The sequence below is a fragment of the Cupressus sempervirens genome, chromosome 3, assembly GCF_028749045.1.
Source record: "Cupressus sempervirens isolate cs-2001-9-10 chromosome 3, ASM2874904v1, whole genome shotgun sequence".
In the NCBI taxonomy this organism is placed as follows: Eukaryota; Viridiplantae; Streptophyta; class Pinopsida; order Cupressales; family Cupressaceae; genus Cupressus; species Cupressus sempervirens.
The window spans coordinates 702,613,553-702,628,627 of NC_143120.1; positions in this window are offsets into that span (position 1 = coordinate 702,613,553).

Here is a 15,075-nt window from a genome sequence, read left to right on the forward strand (position 1 = left end):
AGTCACGACTGAGAATCTGCAATTTTTGAAGAATTCATACATGAAAATCAAAAAATAACTCCACTAGTGGATATAGCACAAAAAAATAGCCAAGTTCATAACAAGAATCATCAAAAACGGAGTCCGTATGAGCAAGAACGAGACATTTGAAAACTGCATTCAAATCTGCAGCTGCCAACGGAGAGGGGTATGGCTGTAGCTTTGCATGCTCGATTCTAAAAAATATATAGCTTGCATGCAAAATCTAAAAGATACCCAGATGGTTTTTCGAGGTTGCGAACAAAACCCAAAAAGCATTTTTCTTGTTGATGAATAGAAGATGTTGCTGTAGTGTAAATCAGACGCCTTTAACAGTAAAAAACGGCTCCAAAAATCAAAAAACGACCCCAGCAACAAAAATTTGACATGCAAATGCTGGATTAGCTCCTTAAGTCCATCAATGACATGCTGGAACCTACAAAACTGATTGAAAACTCTAAATATGCAAGTTGGTTATCAGATTTGAGATTGAAACCCCAGAGAAAAACTATTTTTTTCAAAACTTTTCTGATTCTCAGGATCATCCAAAGATGCAAGAGAAGAGCATACTTCATTTTTCAAACAACTACAATAAAGTTTATTTGCCCCCCCTGAATCTCTCAAATAAGGAAACTAAAATCTACTCTTGCACATAGAAAAGCTCTGATACCATGTTAGAATCTGAAAAGATTAATAACCCAGAAAACTAGTGCAAAGAGTAAATATCTAAACTATGAATGCAAATGATACAAAATCAAAATAGCATCATAGAGTTAGTCTCCAAGAGAGTAATGCAAATGCTGGAAGCAAAATAGCATTAAGAGGATGCAAAAATAAGAGATACAAATACAAGCCAGGTAGCATGCTTATATAGGCTAGGAAGAGGGAGGAGGTGGCAACACCAACCAATAAGGAGCAACCATCTATCAGACTAAAGATAGCAAAGTATCTTCCCAAGATAGCTAATTGATGCTCACATGTAGGAAGGTGACACCTCACAACCATTCACCTAATAAGACATGCTTTATTAACCTAAGCGAGATTATTAAAAGTGTAGGAAAAACCTGGCAAAATAGGAAAAATAAAAAACTACATTAACATTTCTTTCTCAACTCTTCTTAACTACCACTTAAAAATTTGGAAAGCATCAAATTTTTGTTTCAGAAACATAACTATCATCATTCTAAAATAATCATCAATAAGAAGCATAATATACTTATCTCATTTGTAGCTTTACACTTCAATTGGTCCACACAAGTTAGTATGAACAATCTCTAATATTCCTTTAGAGGTATGAGTCTTACTCTTAAAACTTGACTTTGTCATTTTGCCTAATTGACATTGTTTGAAAATTATATTGTCAGGCTTCTTCAACTTAGGCAAACCTCTGACTCTTCTCATGTTATTGATAATAACCAAATTATCAAAGTTAACATGACATAACCTTTTGTGCTATAGTCATACATCATCAAATTCTACAACCAAACAAGTAGCATCCTTTGTATCAAGGTAGAATAGATTACCTCTAGTTTGATCACCATTTCCAATCAGTTTTCCATCAGTATCATATATCTTAGAAATTTTGTTCTCAAACTCAACCTTACAACCCAAATTATTTAGTTGCAACACACTCAAAAGGTTACAGTTAAGTCCTTCAACATAATAACATTGTCACATAAAATCTTTTTAGTGAGCTTGATAGAACCTTTTCCTTTGATCAGGCATGGTGCATCATTATTGAACCTTACACTATTTCCATCATAATAATTTGAGGCAATGAACTTACTTTTGTCTCCAGTCATGTAATGTAAACACCAATTGTCAATGATCCATATGCCATTCTTGTTTACACAAGACACTAGTGTAGCTACATCATCCTTGCCACATTCATCCTTCATTGCAACATACACCACTTCATCATCATGATCGTTAGATCCATCCTTTGTTTCTTCTTCAGCAATGTAGAAAGACTTCTTGCCTTTGTCATTGTAGTCTTTTCTATCTTCATCTCTTCTACTTTTGTATTTGTCACCACCTCTGTAATTCTTCTTCTCTAGACATCTAACAACAATATAACCGACCTTATTGCAATTGAAACACATGATAGGTAACTTACCTTTAAACTTTCTTTTACCTCTATGAGATCTCCTTACTAATATTGCTTCAAGTTGGTATACATCTTCCTCATCTTTATCACTATCATTGGCCATATATTTTCCCTTTTTCTTCTTCTTTCTCTTATCAGGTTTCTTTAATGTCAACTTAGCTTTGAAAGTTGACTCAATATTTTTAGGTTTGTAATTATTAAACTTACATAGCTCAAAAGTAGTGAGCCTACCTACTAGACCTTCAAGAGTTAGATTATTCCCTAGCATACATCTTAGTTCTTGTATTTAAGAAACACTAATAACATATATAGGCATCGATGTTCTCAAAATTTTTCTTACTATAGTATCATCATCTATTCTACCAGTAGCTCCTCTTATTGCATTAACATCTTTTATCCTAGAGAAATATTCTCACCTTCTTAAATTCTCATATCATTGAGCTTACCTCTGAGATTCTCAACTTTGTCTCTTAGAACAATTTTGCGACCTTCATAGATCGTGTGTATAGAATCTCACATTTTCTTTGCACTATCATAATCCTTGATATCATCAAACTTAGCATAACTCAAGGTAGAGGTAATCTCCAACATTACCTAGTTGTGTTCTTTCTTCTTTTTCAGATCTTCAGCAGTTAGGGCTCCAGTAGGATTGACATGCTCAATAGTAATGGTAGTTTGTGCATGATCTCCAAGACCTCCTAGGTGTAGCTTCAAAAAAATTTTCCATCCATGAGATTTATCTCTATTAAGCTTGTGTATCTCTCTTTTCAACATCTTGATCTTTGTGCTTCTAATACCTTAAAACTAGTCCTCTTAAGTAGATGGCTCTAATGCCAATTGTTGGAATTCTTAAGAATAACTAGAGAGGGGGTGAATCAGTTATCCAAGGTCTAGATGTACAATTAAAACTTTTCACAACTTAGTGAACCAATATCCATAAAACATTTTCATCATGCATGCATCCATTAGATTATGTTATCACTTAAACTTGTAGGTTACTGTCAAATCAATTTGCCAAAATATAAATATGAAACATAACATATTCAATAACACATTTGACACAATGATTTAATGTGGAAACCCAATTTGGAAAAAACCACTAGTAACATGCTACTCATTCTCACTTTTCTAAAGTGATGCCCTATGAAAGGCCAACCTTGTTAAAGATTACAATACACATTATTAAATGTGATCTAGTTAAAGGATTTCAATCACTTTGTTAGGATGAGCCTTGTTAGAGGACTTTAGATCATTCACTTGGAATGCCACCCATTTAAAGGATTTACAAATGACTGTTAGGTCAACCTTAATTTAAAGGATTTACCTTAGATTGATAGAGTGATTAGAAGGTAACAGTAAGTCTTGATCTGATAACAACTTACAACTCCATTTATAGATTACAAATCTTTGTTTTAGTCCTCCATTTTGCTTGGATTTCACACTCTTTAGCTCTTATAGCTTGTTCACCCTTCAAGCATCCATACCCTTAAGCCTTCTTGCTTTTCTTGCCAATTTAGTCTCTTCTCGTAGGTCACTGAATAAAGTAGATACCCTAGACTCCTTTTCTTCCTTACATTCTCACACATGACAACCCTTTCTTATGACCAATCATCTCTATAAATAGAGAATTAAGATATTTTGTCATTCATTCTCCATTATCCATTTTATAGTTAGGTTGGATTAGGTAGGATTCAAGGAATCTACCCCTCATTCCATTACATTCCCCTCTAGAAACTTCTCCTTTCAATCCTCTTTGAATTCACCTCAAAATAGTTTATCTTGAATTATGTGCCACCAGCTCATCAAGCTTATCTTACACATGGTTTACACAATCCAAGAAATCAAACTTTTTGGCTCAGATTCATCAAATTCATGATCTTTATCATAATGTTGACAATTGACATTAACTGGCTTCTGATGCTTGGCACAAACTGTGTTACTTGGTATCCACTATCAAAAAACTCAGAATGAACTAAATTTTACTGGTACTAGGCATCAACTAAACTTTACTCAACTTATATAGTTTCACTTGGCTTACACTAAAATTGACTTTGCTTAGCTACAACTAATTGTCTTCTCAGCTTACACTATCTTTTCTCAGCACCTACTATGTAGAATGTTAATCTTTGTAGACAAACTTTGTTTAACTTATTCTTCTAAACTTAATTAGTGTAATCATCCTTTACAACCTTAAATAGATTATCAATGTACTATAATATCATTGTCTTAACTGATCATTGTACTCTTTTTCATATCATAACTCAACCTTTCCTCTAGGTGCTATTGTTAGCTCATTTAATCAAATCCTTTCATCAATCAAACAAATGATAGTACTTAAATCATATAAGAAATTATCTCATTAGCAAGTAACAAGTTTGACATCAGTGACAAAAGAATGATTAAAACACACATTCATACTTGTGTCAATTTTTTTTCAACAATTTCACATAGAGAGATAACAATAGCACTTCATACTTTCCACATACCAATGATAGATAAAATACTAGTATAGATAATTACACACATAATGTATATTCATAGAAAAATATGGTACTCCAAATGTACTAGCCTTGAAGAAAAGTAGAACACAATGGAATAGGGTGAGGGTTGAATCCCACCAAAACTAAATTATCCAAGTAGGGAAAATCTTTCATTTCTAAATTGGTGAACAAAAGGGAATCCCAACTAGAATTGAAAGTACAAAGAAAATAATCTGAATCACATCCCAACTACTACCTACATGTTGTGCTTAAATACCCTTTAGAGGAACTATTGTGGTCCCATAATGCATGCCCTATTTTTCCTAAAAATGGGGACTCTTAGTAATTTTTGCCTACCAAGCTCTTAGTTTGGAGTGTGGGTGACCTTTTGAATCCCCCAGGAGTCTAGATCAAGCCCCAGTATCTAATTGGAGAGACTCAAAGAATCAAAAAAATAGAAAAAGATCTCTTTGGAGGGAAATTTGCATTCTAAAAAAGGTGTACATATGCACACCTTCATGAGGTGCGCATATGCACTCCCTTTTGGAGTGATGCAAATGTGCACCTCTGAAAGGGTAGATCTATACATTCCCAGAGGAGTGCAGTTGTACATCTCCCATGGGTCCACAAGTGTGCTCCCTCTAGAGATGTACATATGTGCAACACCAAAGATGTGCACATATGTACCCTCCCAAGTGTGCCTTCCTTGGGGTCTAAATAAGACCCCAACCCCCTTATCCCTACTTAATTTCTTTTTCCCATCAATCCTGAGTGCATCTCCATAGTTCTCCCTTGTGCACTCTTCTGCTCCTGGTCTCCAACAAGCCTCCCTTGCACACACAAAAAAAAAAGGTTAGCATCAACTAACAAAGGTGCCACCTCCCTATATACATCAAAAGAAACTAACCTAAGGCATAAACACTATGAAGGTGCAAATATGTGCACATTCACAAGGTGCACATGTGCACAACTTCCTCAAAAAAAAAAATGATTAAATAAATAAGTAAAATAGAATAAGGCTTTCACCTCATGAAGATGTGTACATATGCACCTCCACAAGCTATGCATGTGCACACCTTCCCATAACAAAAAATATCAAGAACAAAGAATAAAGCCTTTGGAGGCACTATGAAGGTGCACACATGTACACCTCCATGAGGTGCTCATGTGCACACCTCTATGCCCAAAAGAGGTTAAAACTAAGACTGAATTGTCTTCCCCCTCCACTTGCACTATGCAGTGAGCATGTGTACAGTTGTGCACATGTGTAGCTGCACATAGAAGCTATTCAAGGGATAAATTAGTGCAATTACAGACATGTAAGGGTGTGATAGGTGTGTTGAAATGTATACCAGGGCATTTTGGGGGGATCAAATGCTTTTTGTTTTGTTTTTGACTAGTTTTGACCTATTTTAGAGTCAATTAGAGTCTATTTAAGGTCATGTTTCAACCTTCCAACTAATGATTGCCATTCTTATATAGATAAAATGGTGTTTTCATCCTCTTCAATGGCAGAAAAGATGGCTAGAAAACCATTAGCATTCAAGTATCAAGTGGCACCAGGGAAATCAACGTTCCAAGAGACAAATAGAACTCAGACACATTGATTGGAACACATTCCTCATAATATGCAACAAACCTAAGGAGAGATCTATAATGGTTTAAGCACTCATTTGATTAGGCCTTGTTAATGCAACAACTCATCCAACATCAGTTCAAACCTCTAAATTGATAATGAGCCTTGTAGAACATTATGTGACTGAAGAGAAGGTCATTAAGAGTCTTATAGGAGAGACACTCCTAGACCTCTGACCTAGGAACATTGAGAAGATATTTCACCTCCCAAGGGTAGATCATTATTTGTAGATTTCCTATGATGGGTCAGAAAGGTGGTATAAGGATAATTTGAAGGAAGCACAAGAAATAGTGTAATCCTCCTTTCTGATTGATAGGACACTAGTGGCCCACAAATTTTCTAAATCTAACATGACAAGGGGTTATATGAATGATGATGTTGGATATACAATTTTGGTTTTGAGAAAAGTTATGGGCCTTTTAGTAGCAGGACATCTTCTAACTTGGATGGTTCACTTTATTGAAACCATCAGAATGACAAAGATACCAATTGATTGGGCTACCATCCTAAGTGAAAAATTGGATGAACAATTAGTAGCTATCAAAGCCAACCCACAATTCTACATGACATCATACATGGTGTATTTATTGGTGATGAGAACCACAGACTACCTAGGACTCTATAGAAAGGCAAGCATTTAGGATGAAAATGCTTGGCCCTATGTGGTATATCCACAACTAGTGAAGAAGAAGCTCCCAATACAAAGTGTGGAATATAGAGTGGTGAAAAAAGGTTTCATCTTTTCAATCATCAAGTTCATCGAAGGTAACTATGCCAAAAGAATGTCAGTAGAGGTAGCAACCAGAATCATTGAAATTGATGCATACTACATCTAGTTTAAGATCTTCACCTATCTTCAGGTAGCTAGTACTCTATTATTCTCAAATAGGCTCCCAAGTTATCCATCTAATATAGTTATCCTTCTAGAGACTGTGTGCTAGTTCACTTCTACATATGATAGAGTGAGGAGACAACACAAGAAGACATGGGTCTAGCCCATCACAATTGGTGCCTTTAAGGTGAAGCAAAAGTAGGATATTGCCACCTTCAAATTTGAATGTGATCAATATCACTTGGAAGAATACAACACCCCTTGCCCATATTTTGATAACATTGGGATGCTACAAAACCTAGCAGGGAAAGAGTTTGTACACAAGGAAGTATTGCAAGATCATTGGATGAACATTGTAGATGAATATAATGTCGATATAAAGGACTATTGTAGAATAAATCTATACTTAGAAAAAAAAGTGCTAAAGATAAAGATCCCTCTTAAGGCCATGGAAAAGGATACCAAAGTTTTCATGGATCCATTATTCAATAGGAATAAAATCTATGACCAACCAATAATGAATGCTAAAATAGGAAAGAATGAGAATGTTGATATAAATCATCGAGCTAGGCATATAGTCCAGTTGAAAAAAAAATGGATAAAGAAGCCATTTAGAATGGATCCAATCCCTTAGGCCATAGCCCTACAACAAGGCCAACCAGAGGTAAAAGTGTAAAAGTTATAGTGTTAACCTTCCCTATTCAATCCCTAGTAAGGCTAGAAATGGTACACCAACATGAGAAGGAGGTTGTGTATTTCAAAGATGAATGAAGAAATAAGAGGAAAATAATACCTTCTAAGGAGAAGAAGTAGATATCTCAAGCTCAAGTGCCTCCATAATAGGCACAACCTGAGCAAGAAGCTAAGCCTAAAGCCCAAGAGCTACAAGCATCTCCACAACTAGAATAACTAGAGGAAGAAATTGTAGAAGAGAAGACGGTACCACTAGTAGTAGCTCAAGAGGAAGAAGCTTGACCCTTGGCTCCAAAAAGGGAAAGAGTTGAATAAACTATGGTAGAAACACAAAGAAGGAGAATAAAAAAGAAAAACACCCCATCCCCACAAATGCCTGAGACCATCCTGGAAGCGAAGGATGAAGAAGAAGGGGAGAAAATTGAATTTTCCCCCTTAAGACAAAGAACTCTCTTTGGCTAAGGCAATAGAGGAAGAGAGGAGAAGAAGTTACATAGTGACACCTACACCTACTCCAAGGGAGTCTATCCAAGTTTCAACCTCAAAAGATGAACAAAAAATTGGATAATGGATATGGGGGGTCAAGAAACTGATATTTTTTACCTCTCTAACTTTGACTTCATGCTAGTGGGAACTAAGATGGTGGGTGATAAAATAAGAGATACTCCCATGAGTCAACCCTTAGAAGAGGATTGGAATCAATTGCACCCTCTACCTCAAGGACCTCTGGGCATTCCACCACTACCATCTTAGGATTTGGCATTTTTGGATAAAGGGTTAGTGAATCCACTTCCTCCACCAACCCAAGAAGAAGAAGAACAATAAAGAGGAGCCCCAGGAGTTGTAGAATGATGAAGTATCCAAGGAAGGGAAAATTCAAGAAGAGACTTAGAAAAATCCTTAGGATATAGAGGTTAGGACATTAGTCCAACCAGATACATAGACTCAAACTGAAGATCTTTCTCTACTAGAAAAGACTCTAGAGATGAGTGATAATAGAAAGGAGCATGCAATAGCAACAACCTCTTCAATCAAATATATGTCTCCTATGGGCACAAAACTGACATGATTGAAGAGGGAAGTGATATTCTTCTAGAAAAGGAAAATGGTCCTAACCACTGAGAAGGGAATAAAGGAGTTAGTAAAAGAAGTCAAGAGGTCTAAATCACCTAAGGGTGAGGCACAAACATTTTCCTTCATAATGAAGAACTAGGATTAGGACTTGCTTGCACATATAGCCATTCCTCCTCTATACACTAACACTTAAAACTAACTCCTAAAGATTACTAGATCAAGGAGGTCATATTGGGAAGACCCACATTAGACACATCCAAAGTGATGATCACTATAGGTATGAAAGAGGTGTTTAAGCATATGGACTAGGATGAGTCTGAGTTGATAATGCTACAAAAAAATGAGCCATTAAGAGGCTACCTTAATGAAATTGTGGCCCCCATCGACCTAGAAAATATAGAGATTACTTTAGCAATGACATTCAAGAAAAGAGGAACATGGATAAAACAATTAGATCCATTTTTGGAAGCATGTTAGCAATGACATGACAATCTTGAGGAGAAGGGAGTATAGATAATATAGAGTAATTTGAACCTGTTGTACCACATCGAGTCAAGTGCCAATAAGTTGGTTTCCATGGTGATGGAGGTATATAATACTAAAGACCTAGACAAGATTGATGACTAGATTGAGAAGATATCAGTAGGGAATAAGATTATGGAGGTATTATACATAGAGATCTAGAGGCTTAAGGATCAGACTCAAGAGCAATTTTTTGAAGTAGAAAGGTACTACAATGTTGATTGCCTTGAGATTTTTTAAGATTAGTCTAAGACCAAGCTTATTGCAACATAATTAGTGGTTCAATAATTTCAAGGATCTTTCAAATATGTTGTGTTAGATGAAGACATAAGACATGCATTCAAAGATGAAGAGGTATTGTTGGAGCTAGACACAAAGCTTGATGATTTTGTGACAACTCGGATTGAAGTTAGTAATTACCAACAATCAATAAAGGATATATATGGAGCTTTGGATTTTTCAAAAGCTAGCCTAGTAGCTGAGATTATCTAGAGAAGTTTAAAAATAAACATCCAAACATCATTTTAGTTTAAAGGGGAAGAAAACCCAGATACTGGAAATTAAGTTTTGACACTTAGAAGAATTTTGGGTCTTTTGGAACCTATCACCAAGGTGCATAGGTGCACTTTTCAAAGAGGTGTGCATACATTTTTGAGTAAGAAGTATGGCACTGATAGTTAACTATCTATTCCTAATTTAGAGTATTCCATGCACCAAAAAATTATTTTGACTACAAATGAACTCCCAGAAAAATCTAGAGAAGGCTTAGATTCTATTTTTAGAGCTTCCAGAGACTCCTAGGTCATCCTATAGCTGCATTCTTCTTATCTTCTCATTCTTTTATTATTTTGTGTTATGTAAAGGATCATGCACCCATTAATGAATATAAATAGGTGTAAAAACCTACTTAGCACCATTTAGAGAGTCATTTTGTATATAATTAGTTTAGTTTTATTAGCTTTTAGCATAAGTTTTCATTATAAGAAGTCTCACTCCTAACACAAAGGGAGGAGATGATTTCTTATAAATACATGGATGTAATATATACTCTTGGACATTATTTTGATACAATAATATATGATATCGATGCTCTCATTTTGAGTGTAGTTATTCTTTCCGAAGTGTGTTATTTTTGTGAATGCATGTTCATGAATTATAATGGAGCCAATGGTTGATCACGTGATCTTTTAGTTCTGGTATTTGCGTCATGCTAAAAAATTTTGTTGACATACCAAGTTGGAGAAAAGATTACCTATTTGTTCTTGAATAGCATTTTGTCTCACATGAGAGTACTTTATGTAGCTTTGCAATTTATTGAAACATGAAACATATTTTAGTTTATATTGAGTTTCCAATGATGATTGCATCAGTGGAATTGGGGAAGCACTACTCCTATTTTAATTGATTTCCCACATGATCTTTTTAATGATTTAAGTCATAGATGTGTTGCTATTATGCTTTATGTCTTTTAGGAGTTTCCCTTTCAAGTATTTTCTTTAATCTCTTGTTACCCTATCTTTGTTATTTGTTTCTCTAACACTTGGTTAAAATAGAAATTCATATAGTTGCATTGATAAATTGCATTAATCATAAAAAAAAAAATACCAAAAAACATATCTCTTTTTTGGTTACTGTTTCAAACAAACAAAAAAAAGATTATTCAAAATTTGTTAAAAGGAACCAACAAAGGCCTCCTTGTGAACATACATATTTATCTTCAATTGAGTGGATTATAGTAAGGTTGCAAGACCACTTGGAACCTTAGAGTTGATCCTTGATTATGTTTTCAAGAGAGGGATTCACAAGGATCCCTTCCATTCATCATCGTGCAAAACAATAGAGCACAATAGTCACTTGCAAGGGTTTACAAAGATAGCCAACAAAAATACCTATAAAAGAAATTAAAGTAAAAATGGGTCTAAGATATACTAAATCAATTAGAACCACAAATACAAATATTATTAACTTAGGCCCCATATTGATTAATTAAAGTAACTAATTAAAGGTCATTTTTTATAGTATTTAAATTCTAGGACTAGTTGATTAACTAATTTAATTTAATTATTACATTAAAATTTGGGGACATGAAAAATCCTTGCTGCCCAAAGATTTCTTTCTCTCAAGCAACCTGTCATTAGACAAAACACCAATAGCTCCAGGGTCCCAAATCAAACATGCAAGCGAGACAAGTGAAATGAAATCAATCCTCTACCACACCACATTTTTGTCAAAAATTTGCTATGCTACTCTAATATAAATATTGTCATGTCTTGAGTCACTAGGATCCCAAACCAAATATGTAGGTGAAATGAGTGAACTACTATCAAATCTCCCTTTCACCATAATTTCATTAGGTATCCATTGTGACACTTTGATATAAATACTATAATGTCCAATGTCACCAAGATCCCAAACTTGAATTTCATCTTTGTAATCCATCATGATTTCCACTAGGGAATATACCTCATAATCAGCTAACTATAAATATTTCTATTGTAAATAATCCTCGATTGAATCTACATCACTAGGAGGCTGAACAACTAGTCGTTTAGCTTGCTTATTTTGAGGGTCATTGGTAGAACCCAATTTTCCATCAACTTGATCATAGAGCATTGGTTTAATGATATTTATGTAAGTATCTTCTTCTAGAATAATTTCCTTCATCTTGGACTCGGGTACCAAATAGTTTTTGTCTTTATGGTAAATGATATCACCAACCACCTCATATCTATCATCTTGCACTTGACCATCCAATAGTAGACATGCAAAAGTATTCTTGGATTACTCTACTAACAAATGGGCCTTCCAATCAGATCTAAACTAAGGCATAGTATAATCCAATTCAAAGCTCTCCATTCTTTCAATAGGTTGGTAGAATCATTAGGTCTCTTTGTTCACCATTCTATCAACTGGATGAGATCTTCTTCTCTTCCAACTATAAACTCTCATTCACTATCCATAGGCTAGCATGATCATTGGCTATAATACCACTGTAATGTTCCTATCCTACTGTACTCCTATTTATATTGATTTCTCTATCAACAAAGTAGATAGCCATATAGTGGGTGGGTGAGTGTCTATAGAGGTCATACAGTGCAAAGGGGTGAAGATGTATGGTAGCCTGAATGTCTGTATGCTACTCTATATGTCTATACAATTTTTGGAGGTGAATTCATACAGTTAAGGAGGGAAGATCATATGGTGTAATAGGGTAGGGCCATACAACTAAGTTGCAAGGCTGTAAAGTTGGGGTAGGATGGCCATATAGTGTAGGAGGTGACCATATGGTGTGCAATTGAAGGGGGTTGTACGGTGTATGAGAGAAGGGTGATGAAATATAATCACTTTTCTAGGGTATCTTATACATCCATGCAAGAAAGATACATTTCTACCAATAAGAATTATATTGCAGGTGATTGCACATAGGGAAATAACAATAGCACTTCAAATTTTCCACATACTGATGATATATAAAATGCTAGTACAGATAATTACACATGAAATGTATATTCATAGATGAAGATGGCACTCCAAATGTGCCATCCTTGAAGAAAAGTAGAACTCACTTCCAAAATGGTGAACAACAAAGAATCCCAACTTGAATTTCTAGTACAAAGAAAATAATCCAAATCATATCCTAGCTACTACCTACATGGGATGCTTAAATACCCTTTGGAGGAACTCCTGACAGTTTGCAATGATAGTTTATGGAAACACCTATAGAAACAATTAAAATAAAAATGGGTTCGAGATATACTAAATCAATCAGAACCAAACCCCATTTTAATTAATTAAAGTAACTAAATAAGATCCTTTTGTTATATTATTTAAATTCTAGGACTAGTTAATTAATTAATTAAATTAAATTATTACATTAAAATTTGGGGACATGACATGGATTTCTGTCCATCCTCAGGGATGAGTTTAATAAGGCCACTATTAACACCACTTCCTAGTGATCTCCACCTTGTGAATTTTTAATATATCTAAATAAACTCTTCTCTATTCAATTTACATGTCATTTGTATAACTCTATATCTAGTCCATCTAGCCTTTTTTCTTTATCCTTTCTAAGGGAAAGAATGACTATGTTCATTTCCTCCACTATAACTTATATATCCAATTAATATCTTATTCATTTGTTTTCTTCAATATAATTCTACCTATTATAGTTATGTTCATCTTCTTATTTATTGTATAATATTTTGGGTTAAACAAGTTACTATGGAATTAAGAAAGAGACTTGTATATATTTTCGTGATCAATAAGGTTGTCTCCACCCTCTCATACACTATCTAGTCTTTCCTTATCCTCTTTAATCTTGAGAATCTTAAAAAATAATGTTTGACCCATTATCCCCATGATTAGTCCACGTTAATGTGTCTTTTCTTCACACCTTAGATTTTAGCATTCATTTTCTTTCTCGACAATTTTCTACATGAGAAAATATCTTCCTATTTAGATGGATCTTTCCAAAAACAACCTACAACTACTGTAGATTAATGCTCTTTTCCAACTCCATAGCTTATCCAAACTCGAAATCCACCACTATTATTTTAGTTTAGAATTAGTTTAGATCTGATTTTTTTCTAATGCATAGTGCTCTCATATCATTGCATCATAATTGGTGCTGATTTCTTCAATTTATGAAAACTATTTGAAGTTTTGTTATCAACATTTATCATGTATTCATTAATTATATAGTAGGTTAGAAGTAATTAGTTAAAGTTTTTTTACAAGTAGTTTTGATAAAAATTCTCTGCCATAGGATTAGGAAATTAGGCAGGTGATTTTTGTTTAAATAAAAAATATGTATTTTCATTTATTTATGCAACGATAAAAAAAATGGCTTCTCTACTATAAAAATACATGTTTCTCTATTCAAAACAAAGCTTATTGTGTACATTTTCTTCTTGCATTTCACTACTATTGGTGTTTAATTTGACATTTTTTTTTATCAAATCTTTAGGATTATGAAACCTTTAGCATGGATTTTTTTTTCAAATTCTCAAATTTGATGGAGCTGATTACTAGTATTGGTTGATTAAGATGAAAACATTTTTTATTAGTAAAGACTTCTAGGAGATTGTTGAATCTAGGTATGAGGAGCCTAAGAATTGGAATGATCTCCAAGGTAATGAAAGGAGATTAAAGAAGGAATCTAAAAATAAAAATGCAAAAAATTTGTTTTACATTCAGATGAATCTTTATAAGAGGTTGTTTTCTAGAATTGCTAATGCATAGACAAAATAGGAGGTTTAAAAAACTATAAAATATGCATACCATAGAAATGATTAGATTGAGGTTGTAAAGTTACAGACCTTGAAAAGAGAATATGAGAATTTGAATATGAAAGAAACCAATAATGTGGGAAATTTTTTTGTAAGAGTCAAGGATTTGGTTTAGAAAATGACCACTTTAGATGAACCTATGAGCCAAGAGCATGTGATACAAGAAGGTATTGAGATTTCTAAGCTTGAGATGGAATAAGGTAGTAATCATTATTGAATAAATAAAAGATTATACTATAGCAATTCTGAAATGATAGAAGAAAAATTGCTATCTAGGGTGTTGCATAAGAGCTCTTCATAGATGAAAATCAAAATGAAACAAAGGATATTAATGAAGATCTATTACTAAACATAGAGGGAGTTTATTAAAGCATGTCAAGTATTTTGGATTGTATGGTAACTTGAGGTGAGGTGTTTCCGTC